Raw genomic sequence first — 21,909 nt, forward strand, 5'->3', positions numbered from 1 at the left:
CACTACCACGCCGCTCGTTATTCTGCCTAGTCCTATCGACATGCACCTGGACCATCGCCCTCCATACCTACCTCGTCTATATACTTATCCAAACTTGCTGCATTCGAACCTGCATCCACCACTTCTGCTGGCAGCTCGTTCCACACTCTCACCATCCTCTGAGTGAAGAAATTTCCCCTCAGCATTCCCTTAAATATTTAGATTAGATTATGAGGACACTCAGTCCTCGTCTATTGTCATTTAGAAATGCATGCATGCATTAAGAAATGATACAATGTTCCCCCGGAGTGATATCACAAAAAAAAACAGGACAAACCAAAGACTAACACTGAAAAGACCACATAATTATAACATATGGTTACAGCAGTCAAAACAATACCATAATTTGATAAAGAGCAGACCATGGGAACGGTAAAAAAAAAGTCTCAAAGTTCCAATTGACTCCCGATAATTCCGATAGCAGGCGGCAGAAGGGAGAAACTCTCTCTGCCATAAACCTCCAGGCACCGACAACTGTCGATGCATTGGAAGCACCCGACCACAGCCGACACCTTTCACCCTTAACCTATGATCTCTATTTCCAGTCTCACCCAATCTCAGTGGAAAAAACTTGCTTGCATTAACACTATCTATACCCTTCATAATCTTGTATACTTGTGCCACTTTGAACAATGCCCAGTGCTGTGAATGGCACCTAATGATAGCAGGCCTTTTTAAAGCAACACGCACAAAATGCTGGAGGAATTCAGCAGGTCAGGTGGCAGCTACGGAAATGAATAGACAGGCAACATTTCGGGCTGAGACCCTTCCTCGGGACTGGAAAGGAAGGGGGAAGGTGCCAGAATAAAAAGGTGAGGGGAGGGGAAGGAGGACAGCTGGAAGGTGATCGATGAGGCCAGGTGGGTAGGAATGGTGAAGGGCTGGAGACGAAGCAATCTGATAGGGGGAGAAGAGAGTGGACCATAGGAGAAAGGGAAGGAGGGGAGAAGAAGTAAGAGGCCAGAGTGGGAAGAAGAAGAAGAAGAGGGGAGGGTGAGGAAAGATATTTTCACTGGAAGGAGAAATTGATATTTACACGATCAGGTTGGGGGCTATTCCTGATGGAATATAAGGTGATGCTCCTCCACCGAGGGTGGCCTCTTCGCGGCACAGGGGGATCTGGTTTCATTTCTCCTACCCTCATTCCAAGCTGTAAAAGTGTACTGCCGTTTGGTTCGGGACAAGAGTGTCAGAGCAGCCTCAGTGAAATGAGGAGAGGACATGTCCCCGACAGTGATGGTCCTTAACGATGGATGCTGCCTTCATGAGGCACTATCGCTTGAACAGCACACATGAAACGCCGGAGGAGCTCAGCAGGTCAGGCAGCATTCATAGACATGGATAAACAGTCGTTGCTTTGGGCCAAGACCCTCCATCAGGACTGGAGAGGAAGGGGGAAGAATAAGGTGGGGGAGGGAAAGGAGGGCAAGCTGTCAGCCGATAGGTGAAGCTAGGTAGTTGGGGAGGGGGGATGAAATAAAAAGCTTCCCCCACCTTCTTATCCTGGCATCTTCTTTTCCAGTCCTGACGAAGGGCCTGGGGCTGAAACGTTGACTGTTTATTCAGGTCCATGGATACGTATCAACTTGTTAGTCTGTCTTGTGTTTGTACATTCTCACTCTGGGTTAAGGTAATTTGGGTTTGGACAGCCGTTAGTGGGCATTGAGTGGCTGTTAAAATAAAAGAGTACAGTCACCTGTTCACCTGTTTGGTGGCAGAGAGAGGGGGTAAGCAGGAAGCACATATTTTTGTTGACCACTTGTCTGTGTTTGAATTTGATCCAATTACTTTTACATGAATTACAAAAGAATCAAATGATTTTATTGCTGGCTTGTAGTAAAGGATTAAACATACCAAATTCTGTCAGTTGGAAGTGTGACATACTGCGCAATTCCCCTCACTTAAGGCCAATTTATATTTCTGTATCAAATCTACGCCATAGGTACGGCGTAGCAGCGCACCCTACTCTGTAGCCTGACCGCACCTCCCCAAAAATGTAACTACACGTCGCGCTGACACAGACCGCAACAACTGTGATTGGTCTGCTTGGTAGCATCACATTTCCTCCTACGCTGCAATATCTTCCCATTGGGCGACTGAAGGGCAGGGAAGGAACTCTGGCTGCAATGCTTTCCATAAAGCTTTACAGACCTCCGAAATTATGGAGGACCCTGTGCTTGACGCCAGTTTGTAGCTAGCTGCCAGTCTCTGAGTATACTGTGCATACACTGATGCGAAATAAATGGTTGGAGACGATGAATCAAATCGTCAAATCTACCTGCCGACATCTGAAAATATTTGAAATGCATTTCCTCGTCCATGTCTCTCAGTGGCCGGACAAGCACAGAAAATTCATCCTCCTTCAGTTTCAGTCGCCATTGTTCGAAGTTTGAGTTTCTTCGTGTTGAGTTTCAACATGAAGGAACTCAACACAGTGGCATAGAAACCCCACCGCCAACTAGCGCTTTGGCTGTGAATTGCAGAGAGACGCAGACACACCAACACATAAGTATAAATGCTCACAACAGCGTAGGCCACTTGCGTAGGCTATAAATCAGAAGTATAAATCAGCCTTTAGCCTCTCAGCAACCTTTAGTCTGTTTACAAGTAGTCACTACACCATAGATGCTGCCTGACCTGCTGAGTTCCTCCAGCATTTTGTGTGTGTGTTGCTCTAGATTTCCAGCAACTGGGAAATTTCCTGTGTTTATGACCACCTTTTGAAGACGTCCTCAATGGTGAGGAGGGTTGTGCCTGTGATGAAGCTAAATGGATGCTCCAGCATTTTCAGTTTTTATTTCAGATTTCCAGCATCTGCACATTTGTTTAATAATTTGAATTGAATTGAATTGACTTTATTACTTACATGTTTCATATACATGAGGAGTAAAAATCTTTACACAATGATGATGTCTAATATGCAATTTGCAATTGATAGAAATTTATAATAAATAATATGTACAATGGGATAGTCAATATAACATAGAAATACAGTTGTATCAGCATGAATTAATCAGTCTGATGACCTGGTGGAAGCTGTCCCAGAGCCTGTTGGTCCTGGCTTTTATGCTGCGGTACTGTTTCCCAGTTGGTAGCAGCTGTAACAGTTTGTGGTTGGGGTGACTCGGGTCCCCAATGATCCTTCAGGCCCTTTTTACACACCTGATTTTGTAAATGTCCTGAATAGTGGGAAGTTCACATCTACAAATGCATTGGGCTGTCCATACCACTCTCTGCAGAGTCCTGTGACTGAGGGAAGTACAGTTCCCATAATAGGCAGTGATGCAGCCAGTCAGGATGCTCTCAATTGTGCCTCTATAGAAAGTTCTTAGGATTTGGGGGTCCATACCAATCTTCTTCAAATGTCTGAGGTGAAAGAGGTGTTGTTGTGCCTTTTTCACCACATAGCCGGTATGTACAGACCACGAGAGGTCCTCGGTGATGTATATGCCAAGAAGCTTAAAGCTGTTCACCTTCTCAACCCCAGATTCATTGATGTCAATAGGGGCTAGCCTGTCTCAATTCCTCCTGTAGTCCACAACCATCTCCTTTGATTTTTGAGAGATTGAGGGAGAGGTTGTTTTCCACTGTGCCAGGGCGATGACTTCTTCTCTGGGGGCTGCCTCGTTATTATTTGATGCATTTCTAGTCAAGGTGGTTTGTGTTACTTGAAAAGGAATCTGCAAAGAGTGGTGATCCCATGCACCTGCTGCTTTGAATCTGAATCCAAATCGGGTTTATTAACACTGACATAGAATACATAGTGAAATCTGTTGTTTTGCTGCAACAGTACAGTGCAATATATTAAAAAATTACAATAAAAATAATATAAATTAAATAGTGCAAAAGAAGAATAGTGAGGAAGTGTTCATGGATTCATGGACCATTCAGAAATCTGATAGCAGAGGGGAAGAAGCTGTTACTAAAACACTGGGTGTGAGTCTTCAGGCTCCTAAATTACTATAAGTTACAATAAGAAATATTAAAATAAATAAGCTGTGCAAAAAAAAGAGCAAAAAGTCTTTGTTGGTTCATGGGCCGCTCAGAACGCATTACCTATTCAGTAGGAGATGAGTAAAATAGCATAAATTAATCTCTGATCTGGGTGACATCCATAAATCATTCCCGTATCCCTCTCCTGCCTTATGATGTCAGCTGAGCCCCTCAATTTACTCCTACTGACTCAGTAGAACCATCCATAATTCGACATCATGTGATGCCCCTGCTTGCAATGAGGCCAGAACCTGTGAATTCAGACTTCCTCCCATTTATTGCTTCTCAATATGCGTTCATTTATTTCTAAATTTTCTTACATAAATTACGGTCTATTATAAGCTTACAAAGCTCTTGGAGAAGAATCAACTTTACGCCCCATCGGTTTTGCACTCTTGCTGACAATTCTCACAAGGATAACCTCCTAAATGAATTAACTCCTTGATAGCCTTTGCCATCCTTACTGCAGAGCAAGTTCACCTTTAGGGAGTCCTGCACAAGAACTTCCTAGTCCCTTTGCACTTCCAATTAATGCAGACAAGGAGTCAGAGAACACTACAACACGGAAATGGGCCACTTGGTCCATCTAGTTCATGCCAAACTGTTATTCTGTCTCATCCCATCAACCCTCCATACCCCTCTCATCCATGTACTTATCCGAACTTCTCTTAATTGTTGAACTAACCCACCCCTCCACACCCCCAACCACCACTACTTTATCATTTCCTGTCAGAGTCACCTTATGTACAAACACTCCTGTATGCAGCGTCAGTTTATGGACATACAAATAATCTATGTATATAGAAACATAGAAACATAGAAAATAGGTGCAGGAGTAGGCCATTCGGCCCTTCGAGCCTGCACCGCCATTTATTATGATCATGGCTGATCATCCAACTCAGAACCCCGCCCCAGCCTTCCCTCCATATCCCCTGACCCCCGTAGCCACATTATTGTGCTTTTTACTATTGTGCTCTTTTTCTTATTTTTTTTGGTATTGCATTGGATCTGGAGTGGCAATTATTTCATTCTCCTTTACACTTGTGTACTGGAAATGACATTAAACATTAATGTCATTTGCATTCAGGGCAGCAATCAACGTCCTGTCTGACTGTTCTTGGCCACCTTCTCTATTGTGTCCTAGCTGTGGTTCAGGGTCCTCATTTCTGTCTCTATGGTACAGCGCCAAGTTGCCTTTGGTCTCCTGTGTTTTCTCCTCCCTTCCGGGGTCCAGCGAAGGGCTGTCTTGAAGATGGAGTCAGCCTCTCTTCTCATCATATGCCCAATCCATCTCCACCGTTTCCTCATGATGATTGTAGCCATGTCCTCTTGGTGACACTGGGCAGGATTGGAGATCTTCCTTGACCAGAAAATATGGAGGATCTTCCAAAGGCTCATGGTGTGGAATGACGGCAGCTTGGCGAGGTCTCCCTCTGTTATGTGCCAGCATTCTGACCTGTACACATACAAGAGTGTGGACAGAGCACAGCTCTGGGACAGCTTCACCTTGGTGTGGACACTGTACTTGGTTGATGTCCGTATGTTACTCACAGACCTGAAGACATTTCTGACATTTAGCGTTAAGCAGACGCAATCCACCACCTCCATTGGCAGAATTCCGAACTTGCTCTCCTTTGGGAAAATAGTTTATGTCTTTATTCCTTCTTCCCTCTGTCCTCAACACCTAAAGCTGGGCCCCACCTGGGAGAAAGCAGCCTACTTGATTTGCTCCTTGCCACCCCTCCCAGGACCAAAACACTCCCTCACAAACCCCCTCATCATTACCGCCTACATTTTTGTCATTAACTATTTCCACTGGCTATGAAAGTGTTTCACTCCTCTCCCGAAGATCCTTATCCAATCTGACCTACATGTGACCCAAGCTCTGAGCAATGTAGATTTTACCACGTCACAGCTATTGAGACAACAATCACGGGCAGACAGTAAATACCGGCTGTCGCACCAATGCCCATGGCTTGTAAATCGATTAAGAAAAAGAGTCGTTATTGGTCTTTTATTCTCATCTTATTGCATTTATTCAAAGTTTATTATTAAATATTGGCATTAGAATTATAATTTGCTTATTATTACCACAGTGGAAAGCTTGTCTTGAATACTGTTCATAGGGCTGAGGTCATGACACAGAACATCGAGGCAGAACAAGATAAAGGAATAACAGAATATACAATAAAGTGTTACAGCCAGAGGAAGTGCAGTGCAGGTAGACAATAAGGTGTAAGATAGATGGTGGACAAGAATCTCTCTTATTGTAGTTTGTTCATTATATGCTGTGCAGTATGACATGGCTGATCATGGTCTTTCCATGACTACGATTATTCTTGGCAAATTTTACTACAGAAGTGGTTTGCCGTTGCCTTCTTCTGGGGATTGTCTTTACAAGATGGGTGACCCCAGACCTCAATACTGTTCAGGGATTGCCTGTATGGTGTCAGTGGTCACACAACCAGGACTTGAGATACACATCAGCTGCTCGTATGATCACCTACCACCTGCTCCTATGGCTTCACCTGACCCTGATCGGGGAGTTGGGGGGGGGTGCGCGAGGTCTAAGTAGGTGCTACACTTTGCCCAAGGGTGATCTGCAGGTTGCAGAGGGAGGGAGCACCTTACACCTCCTTTGGTAGAGATGTACTTTCACCCTGCCATTAATTGTAGAGGGGAACCACTTAATAGTCTTAGAACAGTGGGGCAGCAGCTGTCCTTCAGTCTGATGGTACGTGCTTTCAGGATTTTGTATCTTTGTCCTGATGCCAGAGGGGAGAAGAAAGAAGGCCTGGGATGGTGGAGGCTTTGATCATGCTGCCTGTTTTTCCGAGGGAGTGAGAAGTTTCGACAGAGTCCATGGAGGGGAGGCTGGTCTCACCAGTTCTGAGGCTGGATAGTCCGTGGTGACGCTTTTCCCTGTCATTAGCTTACAAAGTCCGGCTGGCTGTAGACACAGGCCAGCGTCAGGAAATACTTCTGTGTACTGAGGAAGGTAATTCCTACGCAAAAGTAATAACCGCGCAGTGATAAAGATTTGAATTTAAAAATGGTTTTGTTGAAATGTTTGGCAGAAGTTTAGCTGGAACCACATCATAGTTTTAATGAAACCAAGATGCTCAGACTGAAGGAGGCCACGTTGATGTTCAGTCCTTCGATCTAAATATTAACCCATGCATGATGTTAACCTAATTGTAGTGAAGAGCCAAAGAGATTTTAATTCCTTCTTTTTTTTTGATGCTTTCTTCTCTATTTGACTATGTTGAAATCCAAAATATTCATATCCACATTTAATTATTGATGCGGCATAGCAAATTTTGCTGTTTATTAATTCTAAATAATTTATGGCCTGAGATGCCATTTTACACATGTAATGGATTAAATTGTAATGAAAGTATGGATTTTAGTGTATTTTATATAAAATATTAAGATCACAGGTTTTTTTTTAACTTTCCTGTACACAAGGATTTGATTGTTAAGGTCTGAGCTAATTCTTACATTAAAAAGAACTCAGTAATTAAGGTGTCTGTTTCATATCCATGATGAGAAGAACCATGGTTTAAAAATTTATTCCAGTCTTGCTGAGTTAGTATCGAATATTAGATACCTTAAAATATTTTGACACTCCTTAAATTTTGGTGTAACATCCTCAGTGCAGCTGAAGTTATTAATTATCTCAGGAAGCTCGCAACTATCCTGGATAAAGCAGCCCACATGACTGACACAGCACTTCCCAGCTTAAAGATGCACAGCATGTAACCCCGATGTTACATCCCAAACCCTCAGCCTCTCTCATCAAGAGGAGATCTTGAGTAGGCGATGCATCAAGAAGGCAGCATCCAGCATTAAGGGCCCTCATCATCCAGGACATGCCCTCTTCTGATTGGTACCATCAGGGAGGAGGTACAGGAGTATGACAACACACACTCAACATTTTAGGAACAGTTTTTTCCCAATCGCTGTCAAATTTCTGAATGGGCCCAGGAACGCATGACACTACCTCACTTTTCACTCTCATAGAAACATAGAAACATAGAAAATAGGTGCAGGAGTAGGCCATTCGGCCCTTCGAGCCTGCCCTTCTATTCAGTATGATCACGGCTGATCATCCAACTCAGAACCTTGTACCTGCCTTCTCTCTATACCCCCTGATCCCTTTAGCCACAAGGGCCTTAGCTAACTCCCTCTTAAATATAGCCAATGAACTGGCCTCAACTGTTTCCTGTGGCGGAGAATTCCACAGATTCACCACCCTCTGTGTGAAGAAGTTTTTCCTCATCTTAGTCCTAAAAGGCCTTTATCCTCAAACTGTGACCCCTCGTTCTGGACTTCCCCAACATCGGGAACAATCTTCCTGCATCTAGCCTGTCCAATCCCTTTAGGATTTTATACGTTTCAATCAGATCCCCCCTCAATCTTCTAAATTCCAGTGAGTAGGAGCCTAGTCGATCCAGTCTTTCATCATATGAAAGTCCTGCCATCCCAGGAATCAATCTCTTTTTGCACTTTTTAAAAAATACTTATTGTATCTTATAGTAGTTTTCATGTATTGCACTGTACTACTGCCACAAAACAACAAATTTCCTAATGTATGTCACTGTTAATAAGCCTGATTGTGATTCTGGTTCAAAGGCAGCGGAACAACACTCTCGGCAGATTCCTTTTCAAGCCACACACACCACCTCGACCGAGAAATGCATTAGACTATTAACCAAAGCTGCAGATGCAGGAAATCTGAAAGAAAAACCGAAAGAGTTGGAATATTCACCTCCATTACAGGTACAGCCCTCCCCGATATTGAGGACATTTTCAAGAGATGGTCCACCTTGAAAAGAGACAAGACCTTCACCATCTAGAACATGCCCTCTTCTCATTACTACCATTAGGGTGGAGATACATATTCAATGATTCAGGAACAGTTTATCCAACATCAGATTTCTGAATGGCTCCTGGATCCATGAACACTATGAAGGGTCTCGGTCCGAAACGTCCACTGTACCTCTTCTTAGAGATGCTGCCTGGCCTGCTGCGTTCACCAGCAAGTTTGATGTGTGTTGCATGAACACTACTGTTATGTTCTGATTCAAAGGAAGACACAGGAACTTTGTTTCATTTGTTTGTATACATGTGCAGTCAGATGACAAAAAACTTGAACTTGAACTTGTCATGATTTATCCCTCAGAGCCCTTTCAAAGCAAGAACTACTTCCCTTTAACCATTTATTTCTGAAATGAACCTGCAGAACACTTATCACTATCTCAGAACAATATCGCTATGACCATCTTAAACACTTTGCACTAGAATAGACTTTTTTTTGTTAGTTCCATTCGTTGGACGTAATTCAGAAGAGGCATGTCTCAGGTGGTTGATGGTTGGGTTGAATTGTTCTCCAATTTTGGCAACTTACTTGCAAATGTTTCATCACCACATAAGGAGACACCATCAGTGTGCTGTTGATTGTGTTGTGTCCTCCAAATCCTTGGCGTTTGTATACTTTTCAATCAGCTGATTGGTCGTCATTTCAGAAACTCAATTGTGATGTGGGGAGGAAACCTCGTTGCTGATTGGCTATGTGACGAACTACATTGAGGAGAGCACTCTGCAGACCAGAAGAACGAGCTAAGCTGAGACACAAGACCAATGTGGTCTACAAAATCCAAGGTGGGGACTGCAGCAAACTGGGAGAAAACTACCCACAAGAATCCATGAACATTATCTGGCTGTAAAGTGCCATGACCAACTCTCCCCAATCTCTACCCATGAAGATCGAGAGGGGCACAAATTCAGCTGGGCATCAGTGGCGCAAGCGAACACACAGCATGCAAGAGAATTGCTAGAATTCTGTAAACAAGCACGTAGACCTCGATCCTACCTATGAGCAAAATTCCCCAGACCACTGCGCACGAAGTTCGCCACATAGCCAATCAGAGACGAGATCAGAGAACAACTCAACCCAACCAGTTCTAATTGTGCCTTTTCTTGCATAATTTTATATCATTTATGTTTAGAATCTGAATCAGAATCATGCTTATTATCACTGATATATGTCTTGAAATTTGTTCTTTTTTGCTGCAGCAGTACAGTGCAATAAATTTTTAAAAGTACTATAATAATAATATAAGTAAATAGTGCAAAGGAGGAATAGTGAGGGAGTGTTCATGGTTTCGTGGACCATTCAGAAATCAGATAGCGGAGGGGAAGAAGCTGTTACTAAAGTACTGGATGTGGGTCTTCAGGCTCCTGCACTGCCTCGCTGATGGTGGTAATGAGAAGAGGGCATTTCCCGGGTCATGGGGGTCCGTAATGACGGATGTTGCCTTCTTGAGGCACTGAGTTTTGAAGATGTCCTCGATGGTGGGGAGGATGGAACTGGCTGACGCTGCAGTCCTCTGCTTCTTTTCCCGATCCTGTGCACTGGCCCCGACACAGAACGCTCTCCGCAGTATCTCTGTAGGAACTTGCCTTCCTTGTGAATGTTGCGTCTCTTACGCCACGTCCCTGTGATGCTGCTGAAAACGAGTTTCCATTGCACCTGCCATGCATGTAGTTGTGCATATGACAATAAACTCGACTTCTCAAATCTTTCTCCTCAGTTTAACCCCTGCTCTTCTGGTTTCAATATCCAATGAGCATTCTCCTCCCTCCCCACCCCACCCCCCTGGCCCGGTATATATGCAAATGATACTGAGAACATGAGTTGTAGAGTTCCTGAAAGTGAGTCTGTAGGTTGTAGAGTCAGCTCAGAGTTGAGCTAAGTGACAATATCCACACTGGTTCAGGAGCCTGATGGTTGAGGGAACTATTTCTGAACCTGGCGGTGTGGGACCTCACTTCTGATTGCAGCAGTGAGAAGGGAGTATGATGGTGGAGATCCTCAATATTGAGGATGAACCAATAAATACAACATGAATTTGAGTAGCTCTGCATCCCCATTTCAGCAACAGCAACAACTGCTGTTTATTTATTTATTGATTGATTGAGACACCGCCCTTCAAACCATGCTGCCCAGCAACCCCTGGTTTAACTCTAGCCTAACCATGGGACAATTTACAATGACCAATTAATCTACTAACCGGTACGTCTTTGGACTGTGGGAGGAAACCAGAGCACCCGGAGGAAATCATGTGGTCATGAGAAGAATGTACAAGTTCCTTACAGGCAGCAGCGAGAGTTGAACCTGCGTCACTGGTACTGTAATACATTGTGCTAACCGCTATGCTAGCAGGCCAGCCTAAAGCTTCCTTACATCTGACAAGCCACGGATCCATCATCAAACACTGCGCTGAGTTTGTATGCTCTCCCTGTGACCTTTGTGCTTTTTCTCTCCCACACGAGGGTTGATGGGCAAATTACTCACTGTAAATTGCCCCTAGTGTGTGAGTGCCAATAGGAGGGTGGGCACTGGCGTAGGGTATGCTCGGCATGACCTTGATGGACTGAAGGACCCATTTCAATGCTGAATGACAAGAATACGCATTGAAGAGGAGGCTTTCAGCAGAAGAGATGGAGGGGAAGTTTCAGAGTGGTTGCAAGGATACTTGACGTGGTTACACAGAGCTGATGTTCCTGGGTTATTCTGGGATTGCATTCATAATCTGAAGTCATGAGTTCAAAAGTCACCGTGGCAGCTGTGGAATCTGAGTTCCATTAATTGCACAAATCTAGAACTAAGAAACTTGCACCAGTAATGGTAACTGCAAAGTTAAAAATATTTATCTATCTATTTATTGATTTATTTATTGATTGATTGATTGATTTATTGATTGAGATACAACGTGGAATGGGTCTTCTGGCCCTTTGGGTTGTGCTGCCAGCACCCCCTGATTTAACCCCAGCCAGATCACGGGACAATTGACAATGACTAACTAACCTACCATCTGGCACATCTTTGGACTGTGGGAGGAAACCGGAGCACCCGGAGGAAACCCACGCGGCCGAGGGGAGAATGTACAGACAGGTAGCAGTGGGAATTGAATCTGGGTCGATAGTACTGTAAAGCAAAAAGACAAGAGAGACTGCAGTTGCTGGGAATCTAGAGCAATACACATAATGTGCTGGAGGAGCTCAGCAGGTCAGGCAGCATCTATGGATTGGAACAAGCAGTCGATGTTTCGGGCGAGACCCTCCAGCACGTTGCATGCAGTACCTTAAAGTGTTATAGAAACATAGAAACATAGAAAATAGGTGCAGGAGTAGGCCATTCGGCCCTTCGAGCCTGCACCGCCATTTATTATGATCATGGCTGATCATCCAACTCAGAACCCCGCCCCAGCCTTCCCTCCATACCCCCTGACCCCCGTAGCCACAAGGGCCATATCTAACTCCCTCTTAAATATAGCCAATGAACTGGCCTCAACTGTTTCCCGTGGCAGAGAATTCCACAGATTCACCACTCTCTGTGTGAAGAAGTTTTTCCTAATCTCGGTCCTAAAAGGCTTCCCCTCTATCCTCAAACTGTGGCCCCTCATTCTGGACTTCCCCAACATCGGGAACAATCTTCCTGCATCTAGCCTGTCCAACCCCTTTAGGATCTTATATGTTTCAATCAGATCCCCCCTCAATCTTCTAAATTCCAACGAGTACAAGCCCAGTTCATCCAGTCTTTCTTCATATGAAAGTCCTGCCATCCCAGGAATCAATCTGGTGAACCTTCTTTGTACTCCCTCTATGCCAACCACTACACTACCATGCCACCCCAATTTGTCACATGTACACTGAAATGTCAAAACATGCAGTGAAACACGTGTCAACAACAAACACAGTCCTAGGATATGCTGGGGGCAGCCCGCAAGTGTTGCCATGCTTCAAGCAGCAAGGTAGCATGCCCACAACTTACCTGCTGTAACTGTTCAACTTTGGAATGAGGGAGGAAACTGTAGCACCTGGAGTAAATCCACATGGACGTAGGGAGAACGTACAAACTGCTTACAGACAGCGGTAGGAGCTGCACCCTAATATTACTGCTGTCATGGTAAAGTGTAACTTACGCTAACAACTATACTAGTGAATATGTAGCATAAACACCCATCAGGTTTCCTCTGGGGAAGAAAGTCTGCTGGTTTTACCAAGTGAGGTTGTTCATGGCTTCACACCCAGAGTGACGTGACTGGCTCCAGTCCCCTCTCTAGATGGTCTGGCTCCATCCGGTGAACAAAGACGGCTCCGGGCCTGTACTCGGTGGAGTTTAGAAGAATGAGGTGTGATCTCGCCGAAACCACTGAAAGGCCAAGATAGAGTGGATGTTTCCTATAGTGGGGGAGTCGAGAGGGCACACCCTCAGAAGAGAGGTAGGTCCCTTTAGAACAGAGATGAGAAGGAATTTCTTTAGCCAGAGGGAAGTGAATCTGTGGAATTCATTGTCACAAATGACTGTGGAGGCTAAGCCATTGGGTACATTGAAAGCAGAGGATGATCGGTTCTTGATTAGTAAGGATGTCAGGGCTTACGGAGTGAAAGCAAGAGAATGGTGTTGAGAGGGAAAATAAATCAGCTATGATTGAATGGTGGAGCAGACTCAATGGACCGAATGGCCTAATTCTGCTCCTATGTCTTATGGTCGAACAGCCACAAAAATATTAAAAATCTGTGGTCTGATCTGCATTTGATGACAACACTTTGATAAGTGCACATGAAATACAAATAAAATCTTTCATGTTAGTTTAGGGTAATAATTTGCAACAGAATTAGATTATATTTGTCAAACAAGTCCCTGAGAATTGCTGATGTGGTTATAAGGTTGCTGGGTAACTTCTGATTATAATTCTGTGGTGAGTGGAATAGAGTGGCTGAGAGGTTCCATGTCACAGCATTCCTGAAGAAATCATCTCAAAGTCATAAATCACATCTTTCTATGAGAGAAAACTGGAAGCAGCATTTCCTTTTCATATTTCCACAGCTTTTACCTTTGATTTGTTATAAAGGTGCGTCCCCTTGTCACACTGATGTCTATTGAGAGGAGTCCGTGTTCAATTATTAATGTGGTTTAACGCAACATACAATGGAATACCTGGAACTATGGTTAATGTGGTAAGTCAGGTTTGCTGAAATCTAATTGCGGCGTTTGTAACGGAGGAGGTGCTTGGCGATTCAGTTCTCATACTCGAAACTTCATGGAAAAAAAATTGAACTTATCTCTTCGCAGCCCACGACTGTCAAGGCTCTGATACTTGGCACCGACAATTTTGAAGCCCCTGACACTTGGATGACCCTGGTGGTTGGTTTTGTAAAGGTTCCCAGCGCCGTGACAAGGGTCAAGTTGCTAGGCAACGATGTTTCTCAGGATCTGGCAGATCTTTTGTTATAAAGCAGCATCACTTATGGCAAAAGGCACAAGCTAGGGTCATTGGAGGGTCAAAGTCAGCATCTAATAACCATGCACAATGGACTTGAGACGAATGTACCCTTGCTACCAATTCCTGGGAGCAACGCCATTCTTTTCAGGTCAAGTGACAGGCCCAGGATGCCATCATGACCGAACACAGAGAGCTTCAAAGTGACGGAAATATTCTTCACTTGGTTTTTGTTTAATAAATCAATTTAGTTCTCTGCTGGCCTGTATTTGTCTACAGAATGCTGTGTTAATGTTCTGTGGTTGTACAGCTGTAACAGGCCAAGAGAAGCTCTGTGAAGTTCAATCATATGAATAGTAATGAGACCCAAGGGGTTAATCTTACGCTAATTAGGTGCTATCTGCTTTTAACACTAAGTCTATTAATTTGGGTACACACCATCATCAACTATGACATCATCAGAAATGCATTTGGTTGAGAGTTCTAAAACCTCTTTATTGACTAAGAAAACCCCGTTGTGAAATGTACTACTGAAAATTGCCAGGATTTTTGTGCAGAGAATCAGAAGGCATCAGTAGTGATTTCAATCGTTCCACAGTACTTTTCTTCCTAAGATCAATACTGCCAGGACAATCTAATATTGTAATTTACATTTGAAATGGCTGAAGGTTGATCGTTGAAGAACTAATATTGAGTTCATCCAGTCATTTCACTTATTGCAATGAAGTTGCCCGTTTTCTTGAGCCAAGAAAGTGGACGGGAAAATGGAATTCTGCAGTGTGCGATTATTTATTTATGCGAAGCAGGCCCTTCTGGCCCAGCAAGCCCATGCCACCCAGCAACTCCCGATTTAGCACTAACCTAGTCGCAGGACAATTTACAACAACCAATCAACCTACTAACCTGCATGTCTTCGGACTGTGGGAGGAAACTGGAGCACCTGGAGGAAACCCATGTGGTCATGGGGAGAACATTTAAGTTCCTTATAGACGGCGTTAGAATTGAACTCTGAACGTACCAGAGGCACTCCTTCTTCTATTTGTTTTAAAATTAGTCAAAATCTTTTCTCTTCTCTGACAATTACTCATAATAATGTACGCACAATAATTTATGACAGTTTAACACTGAAGCAGAGAATAACAGAGAGAGGGTCAGAGAGAGAGAGAGAGAGAGAGGGAGACCACCTTCGGGAATTTTGACCTAGGAGACATTTTCGTCAAAACTATTTATAAAGTGAGCGCCAGAGAAACGATTAAATGACAGGGAAAAGTAATCAGTTCCAGACATTCTGTTCCTTAAAAACTAGCTTGTTTTCCCTAGATTAGCTGACTTCTTCATTTTTAGCTGGAGTTAATAATTGTATATGCTTCTACCATGGACAACAATTTGAGGGAATTGCATCCTATTTGTATTTAAAACCGGTGCCTGGTATTGTTTAAAATTTGTAGCCACTTAGTTCAATTCTTCACATCCAACAACAGCACATAAGGGAGGTGGGAAGCAACTGCCTCAGAAAACAGCAGCCATCACCTTGACAACGAAGTCCAGGGGTCAGGAGACCGCGGTAGAAGCTCACTGAGGTATGAGAAATGGAGGACGCAGGGGACGCTGGAAGATTCTCGTTGACCAGTTGAGTTCTGAGGATCGCGAGGGAGCACGCCGTCCCTTCTCAGGGAGAACAGAGCCCGAGTTCTGCCAACTGAAGCAAGATGGACATGGCAGCTAATTGAGCCCAGCAGCCAAAGGTTGCTAAATATGACATTTCACAACGAACATCAAAATCTGAAGAAAGGAACAGGCTTAGTTTGGGGATTTCAATGTTTTCTTCAAATTCTACCGGACGAGCAAAGGAGCAGTCATGGTCCAGAAAAAAAAATGCCTACACCACAAAAGTGAATCTAGTTAAAATGTTCCAGGTTTCAATTGGTCAGTTATTGCAAACTGAATTAACCATTAAAGGAATGATGTGGAAGTTATAGAGAGGGTGCGGATGAGATTTACCAAGATGCTGCGTGAATTAGAGAGCATGTCTTATAAGGATAGGTTGGGTGAGATAGGGCTTTTTCTTTGGAGTAAACAAGGATGAGAGGTGACTTGACAGAGGTGTACAAGATGACAAGAGGCATTGATCGAGTGGCCAGCCAGAGAATTTTTCTCAGGGTGGAGGTGGCTAATACCAGGTGGGCATAATACTGAAGAAAATTATGGCGGGGGGGATGTCAGAGGTTACACAGAGTGGTAGGTGCATGGAACGTAGTGGTGGTAGAGACAGATTATTGGGGCCATTTAAGAGTCTCTTAGATAGGCACATGGATGAAAGAAAAATGGAGGACTGTGTGGGAGAGAAGGGTTAGATAATCTTGTAGTGAGTAGGTTAAAAGTTTGACTCAACATTGTGAGCCAAGGGGCCTGTACTATGCAATGCTGTTTCAGGGTCTATGTTCGACATTCTTTAAAATCTTGTTTAAAGCTTGTTTCTATGAGTAATGGAAGTTACTAATCCAGAACTATCAATCTCCATTTTAATAGACAATAGGTGCAGGAGTAGGCCATTCGGCCCTTCAAACCAGCACTGTGATCATGGCTGATCATTCACGATCAGTATCCAGTTCCTGCCTTATCCCCATAACCTTTGATTCTGCTATCTTTAAGAGCTCTATTCATCTCTTTCTTGAAAGCATCCAGAGACTTGGCCTCCACAGCCTTCTGGGGCAGAGCATTCCATATATCCACCACTCTCTGGGTTAAATATTCTCAATGACTTGGTCTTCACAGCCCTCTGTGGCAATTAATTCCACAGATTCACCACATTCCAGCTAAAGAAATTCTTCCACATCTCTGTTCCAAAATGACATCCTTCTATTCAGTGGCGGACAAACCATCGGGTATATTTAAAACGGAAGTTGATAAGTTCTTGATTAGTAAGGGTGTTCAAGGTTATGGGGAGAAGGCAGCAAAATATGGTTGAGAGGAAAATTAATTCAGCCATGATTGAATGACAGAGCAGATGCGATGGGCTGAATAGCCTAATTTTGCTCCTGTGCCTTATAGTCTGATGATGAATGTTGTCTTCTTGACTTATTTCCAAGGTGGGATGGTGTACAGATTGGAAGTCTCATGGTCCCCAACCACATCCTACAGAGTCAGGATAACTTACCAATGCCTCTACTTTCTGAGAAGGCTGAAGGGAGTGGGACTATACTCTTGTCATTCTGCAGTTGCACAGTAGAGAGCATCCTAACAAGTGGCATCACTGCATGGTACAGACACTGCACTGTGGTGGACTGGAAGGCTCTATGATGGGTGGTCAAGACTGCCCAACACATCACCGGCACCGGCCTCCCACCATCAAGGACATATATACATAAACATATCAGAAAAGGTCCAGGAACAGCATGAAGGATCCCATCCACCCTGCTCATGGACTGTTTGTCCCACTTCCATTAGGGAGGAGGCTATGTAGCATCCACACCAGGACCACCAGACTCAAAAACAGTTACTTTCCCCAAGCAGCAAGGCTGATCAACACCTCCACCCACTAACCCACCCCTCCACACCCTCAACCACCACTACTTTATCATTTCCTGTCGACACTCTTGTGCCTAGCGTCACTTTAGAGACACACAAATAATCTATGTATATATAGGCATCCGTTAGTCTCCTGAGACCATGGATTTGCGCCTTGGAAGGTTGTATGGAAGACCGGCAGTTGCCCATGCTGCAAGTCTCCCTCTCCACGCCACCGATGTTGTCCAAGGGAAGGGCACTAGGGCCGATACAGCTTGGCACCGGTGTCATCGCAGAGCAATGTGTGGTTAAGTGCCTTGCTCAAGGACACAACACGTTGCCTCAGCTGGGGCTCGAACTAGCGACCTTCAGATCACTAGACTGACACCTTAACCACTTGGCCACGCGCCAACAATCTATGTATATAAGCTATCTTTTTGTGCATTTTTTTTTACTGTGTTCTTTATCTTTATTGTGGTATTTTGTTCTGCATCAGACCTGGAGTAACAATTATTTCATTCTCCTTTACACTTCTGTACTGGAAATGACATTCAACAACTTTGAATCTTGAACCTTGAATTTTGAAGTGATGGTGCTCCCATGCACCTGAAGCTATTGCCCTCCTGGTACTTGAAGTCACAGGTCAGGGAGGTGCTGCCTGCGTAGCCTGGATGAATAACTATGTGCCATTTATAATAATTGTGCACTTTATATATGGCAGACACTATGGCGGGAATAAATGTTTAGATTTCACCCCTTCCTTCCTGTTGCTTCAAATAGTGGCCTCTATATTCTTGATGGTGAGCAAGTGTGTTGTATGTTTAAGATTAGAAGACAGGTGACTTACCTGTTCTGGATGTGGTGACCTGGGACACGTGATGCCATTTCCTATCTGGCCAGTAGAGGGAGTCTCATCCTGGAAGCAATGCATTCAAAGTTCAAAGTTCAAAGTACTTGTATGTCACCATTTACTACCCTGAGATTCACTGTCTTGCAGGAAAACAGAGAAATAGAATTGAATCAATGAAAAACTGTACACAAAGACAGAACAACAACCAATGTGCAAAAGAAGACTATCTGTGCAAAGAAAAACACACAGTAAGTAAATAAATAATACTGAAAATACGAGTTTTAGAGTCCTTGAACGCGAGTCCACAGGAGATGAAAGTTAGTAAATGCGTCAGATTGTTGAACCTTCATCAGAGTCCTGAGGAAGGGTCTCGGCATGACACATCAGCTGTTTATTCCTCCCTAGATGCTGCCTGGCTTGCTGAGTTCCTCTGGTGATGTGTGTTCAAGATTTCCTTTTCTCTTTTTCAATATTTTTATTGATTTCTTACATAAAAGAATACAGAGTACAGTAAGATTTATAATATATATCGATTACAATATATTGGGATCACAAATATAGTTTCATTACCCCATATCCGTATACATTAAATTTAAACATAATATTGAGATATACTTTTATTATACAAAAAAAATCTAGACCCACTACCAGAAGAAAAAACAGCTGTTTGGTTAAAAAAAAAGAGAAAAGGAAAAAATCCTTATCATATAATAAAACATATTGTTAGCCAACATCTGTGCTTAATAGCAAATCAAAGATTTCCAGCACCTGCAGAATCTCTTGTGTTTATAGTCATCGTTAGATAGCTGGCCATAAGCAAGCCAGGAAACAGAAACCCATATAGACAGCTAATGTGAAACAGACTGTCAGAGAGAGGAATCAAGTCCCTTCAGGAGAGAAGAGCACAGTTACGTGGTGGTTAGCACGGCACTTTACAGTACCATCAGCAAGGGTTCGATGCCCACTGCTGCCTGTAAGGGGTTTATACGTTCTCCCTGTGACCACAGGTTTCCTCTCGGTGCTCCAGTTTCCTTCCACAGTCCAAAGATGTACCGGTTGGTAGGTTAATTGGTCATTGCAAATTGTCCTGTGATTAGGCTGGAGGTAAATCGGAGGATTGCTGGGCAGCACGGCTCAAAGGGCCAGAAGGGCCTGTTCCGTGTTGTACTGTATCTCAATAAATAAATAAAATCAATAGAAAGAAAAGAATTCAACAGCACATGCAATCCTTGATTTACAAAAAGGATGAATCCTTGGAAAATGGTAAATTTAAAATGCAAAAGAGTTGTCCAAATGGGGAAGAAAGTGTTTGTAAACTGCCCCAATAAGTCAATTGTTTTAAAAATGCAGATTTGGAATTGGAATGTTTCTAAAGGGAGGAACAGCTGTATTTGAAAACTAGACAGCGCAGTGGCAAAGTTAATAGAGCCACTGACTCCTTGAGCTGGGTGCTGTCTGTGCAGTTTCACGGCATCATGGTATCATTGTGGATAGATTGAGGCTTTACAGTGCCAGTCATAACATCAGGGTTCAATTCTCGCTGCTGCCTGTAAGAAGTTTGTATGTTCTCCCCATGACTGTGTGGGTTTCCTCTCACATTCCAATGCCGTATGGGTCGGAGTTAGTGAATTGTAGGCAGGCTGTGTTGCTGCTGGAAGTGTGGCTACAATTGTGGCTGCCCCCAGCACAATCCTCGCTGTTTGATTTGACACAAAATGACGCATTCAACCTCATATTTTGGTGCACATGGGACCAATAAAGCTCATCTTTTTCATTTTTTTCTTTCTCTTCGTGACTATGTGAGTTTCCTCTGAGTGTTCTGGTTTCATCCGACATCCCAAAGATGTGTGGTTTGGCAGTTCAATTGCCCGTAGAGTGTAAGTGTGTAGGCAAGCAACAGATTCTGGGAGGAGCCTGGCAAAAATGTGAGGAGGACAAATTACATTTATGTAGGAATAGTGTAAATGAGTGGTTGAGGGCTCCAACAGATTCAATGGGCTGAAGGGCCTGTGTCTGTGCTGTCTGAATCTGTGACTATGGAATACTGCTGGTACAAGATATTAGAAGAATCTATTCTCTGGTGGGAGGTCAAGGCTAAACAACTTAAAGTGTGGCCATTGGAAAGATGGGTGAACACAAAAAAATAGAGATTAGCTTTATCATATGTCCAGTAACACTGAAATATCAAAATATACAGTGAAAACTATTGTTTGAATGCAGCTTGTTCCACACTCTTACCACCTTCTGAGTGAAGAATTTCCCCCTCATGTTGCCCTTAAATATTTCACCTTTCAACACTAACCAAAGACTTCTAGTTCTCGTCTCACTCAATCTCCATGGAAAAAGCCTGCTTGTATTTACCCAATCTGTCTGTCTGTCTAGGAACCATATCCGATGCGGACGTTGGTGACCATGGTGATCTATCCTTCGTTCTTCGGATGACTTCCATTTCCTCGATGTGTAGCCACCTGGCTATGCTTTTGACGTACATAAGCCGAGGTCTTCCTCTGGGTTTACTCCCCTCAATCTTTCCAGAGAGTATGAGTTTTTCTAGTTCATCTTTCCGCATGATGTGCCCTAGGAATCTGAGTTGTCTTTCTCTTATTGTTGGTGTGAGTGATCGAACTGCTTGGGCTCTTCTGAGAACTTCTTCATTTGATGTGTGTGTGGTCCATGATATTTTTAACATTCTCCTGTAGAACCATAATTCAGCTGCTTCTAGTCTCTTTTCCATTGCTGGAGAAATGGTCCAGCATTCACTTCCATAAGTCAGAATAGAATAAATGTAGCACTGCAGTATTCTGTTTTAGTGTACGTGCTCATCTTTCTGTCTGTTAATATGGTCTTCATTTTTTGAAAAGCTTCTTTCACCATTGCTATTTTGTATTTGATATCTGTGTCGCACCTGCCATCACTTGTTATTAGACTGCCAAGATATTTGAATTTGTTGACTTGTTTGATGTTTGTATTTCCGAACTTGATCACACATTGTGGGATGTTTGTCTTTCTGGAGATGACCATGCTTTCTGTCTTCTTGGTGTTGATTGAGAGGCCTCTGCGATTACTTTCTGCTGCCACTATAGTGAGTAGTTCTTGAAGTTTTGTTTCTGAGTCAGCTATTAGTATTGTTACCCTATCTAGTGGGCAAAAAAGTGGCAGATGGAATACAATGTTGGGAAATGTATGAGAATCCATTTTGTTAAAAGGAACAATAGTGCAGACTATTAT

General features: G+C 43.5%; 1 long non-coding RNA gene across 1 annotated transcript in view; it reads left to right on the forward strand.

The window, feature by feature from the left end:
• LOC134360108 (uncharacterized) overlaps window positions 1–21,160 on the forward strand; it is a 69,039-nt gene extending 47,879 nt beyond the window's left edge. Inside the window, exons 2-3 of the long non-coding RNA XR_010021253.1 lie at window positions 18,829–18,929; window positions 21,064–21,160. This is a non-coding gene — a long non-coding RNA (uncharacterized LOC134360108). The remainder of the gene's footprint in view (window positions 1–18,828; window positions 18,930–21,063) is intronic.
• The last annotated feature ends 749 nt before the right edge of the window (window positions 21,161–21,909 follow it).

Source organism: Mobula hypostoma, chromosome 21, assembly GCF_963921235.1.
Source record: "Mobula hypostoma chromosome 21, sMobHyp1.1, whole genome shotgun sequence".
In the NCBI taxonomy this organism is placed as follows: domain Eukaryota; kingdom Metazoa; phylum Chordata; class Chondrichthyes; order Myliobatiformes; family Myliobatidae; genus Mobula; species Mobula hypostoma.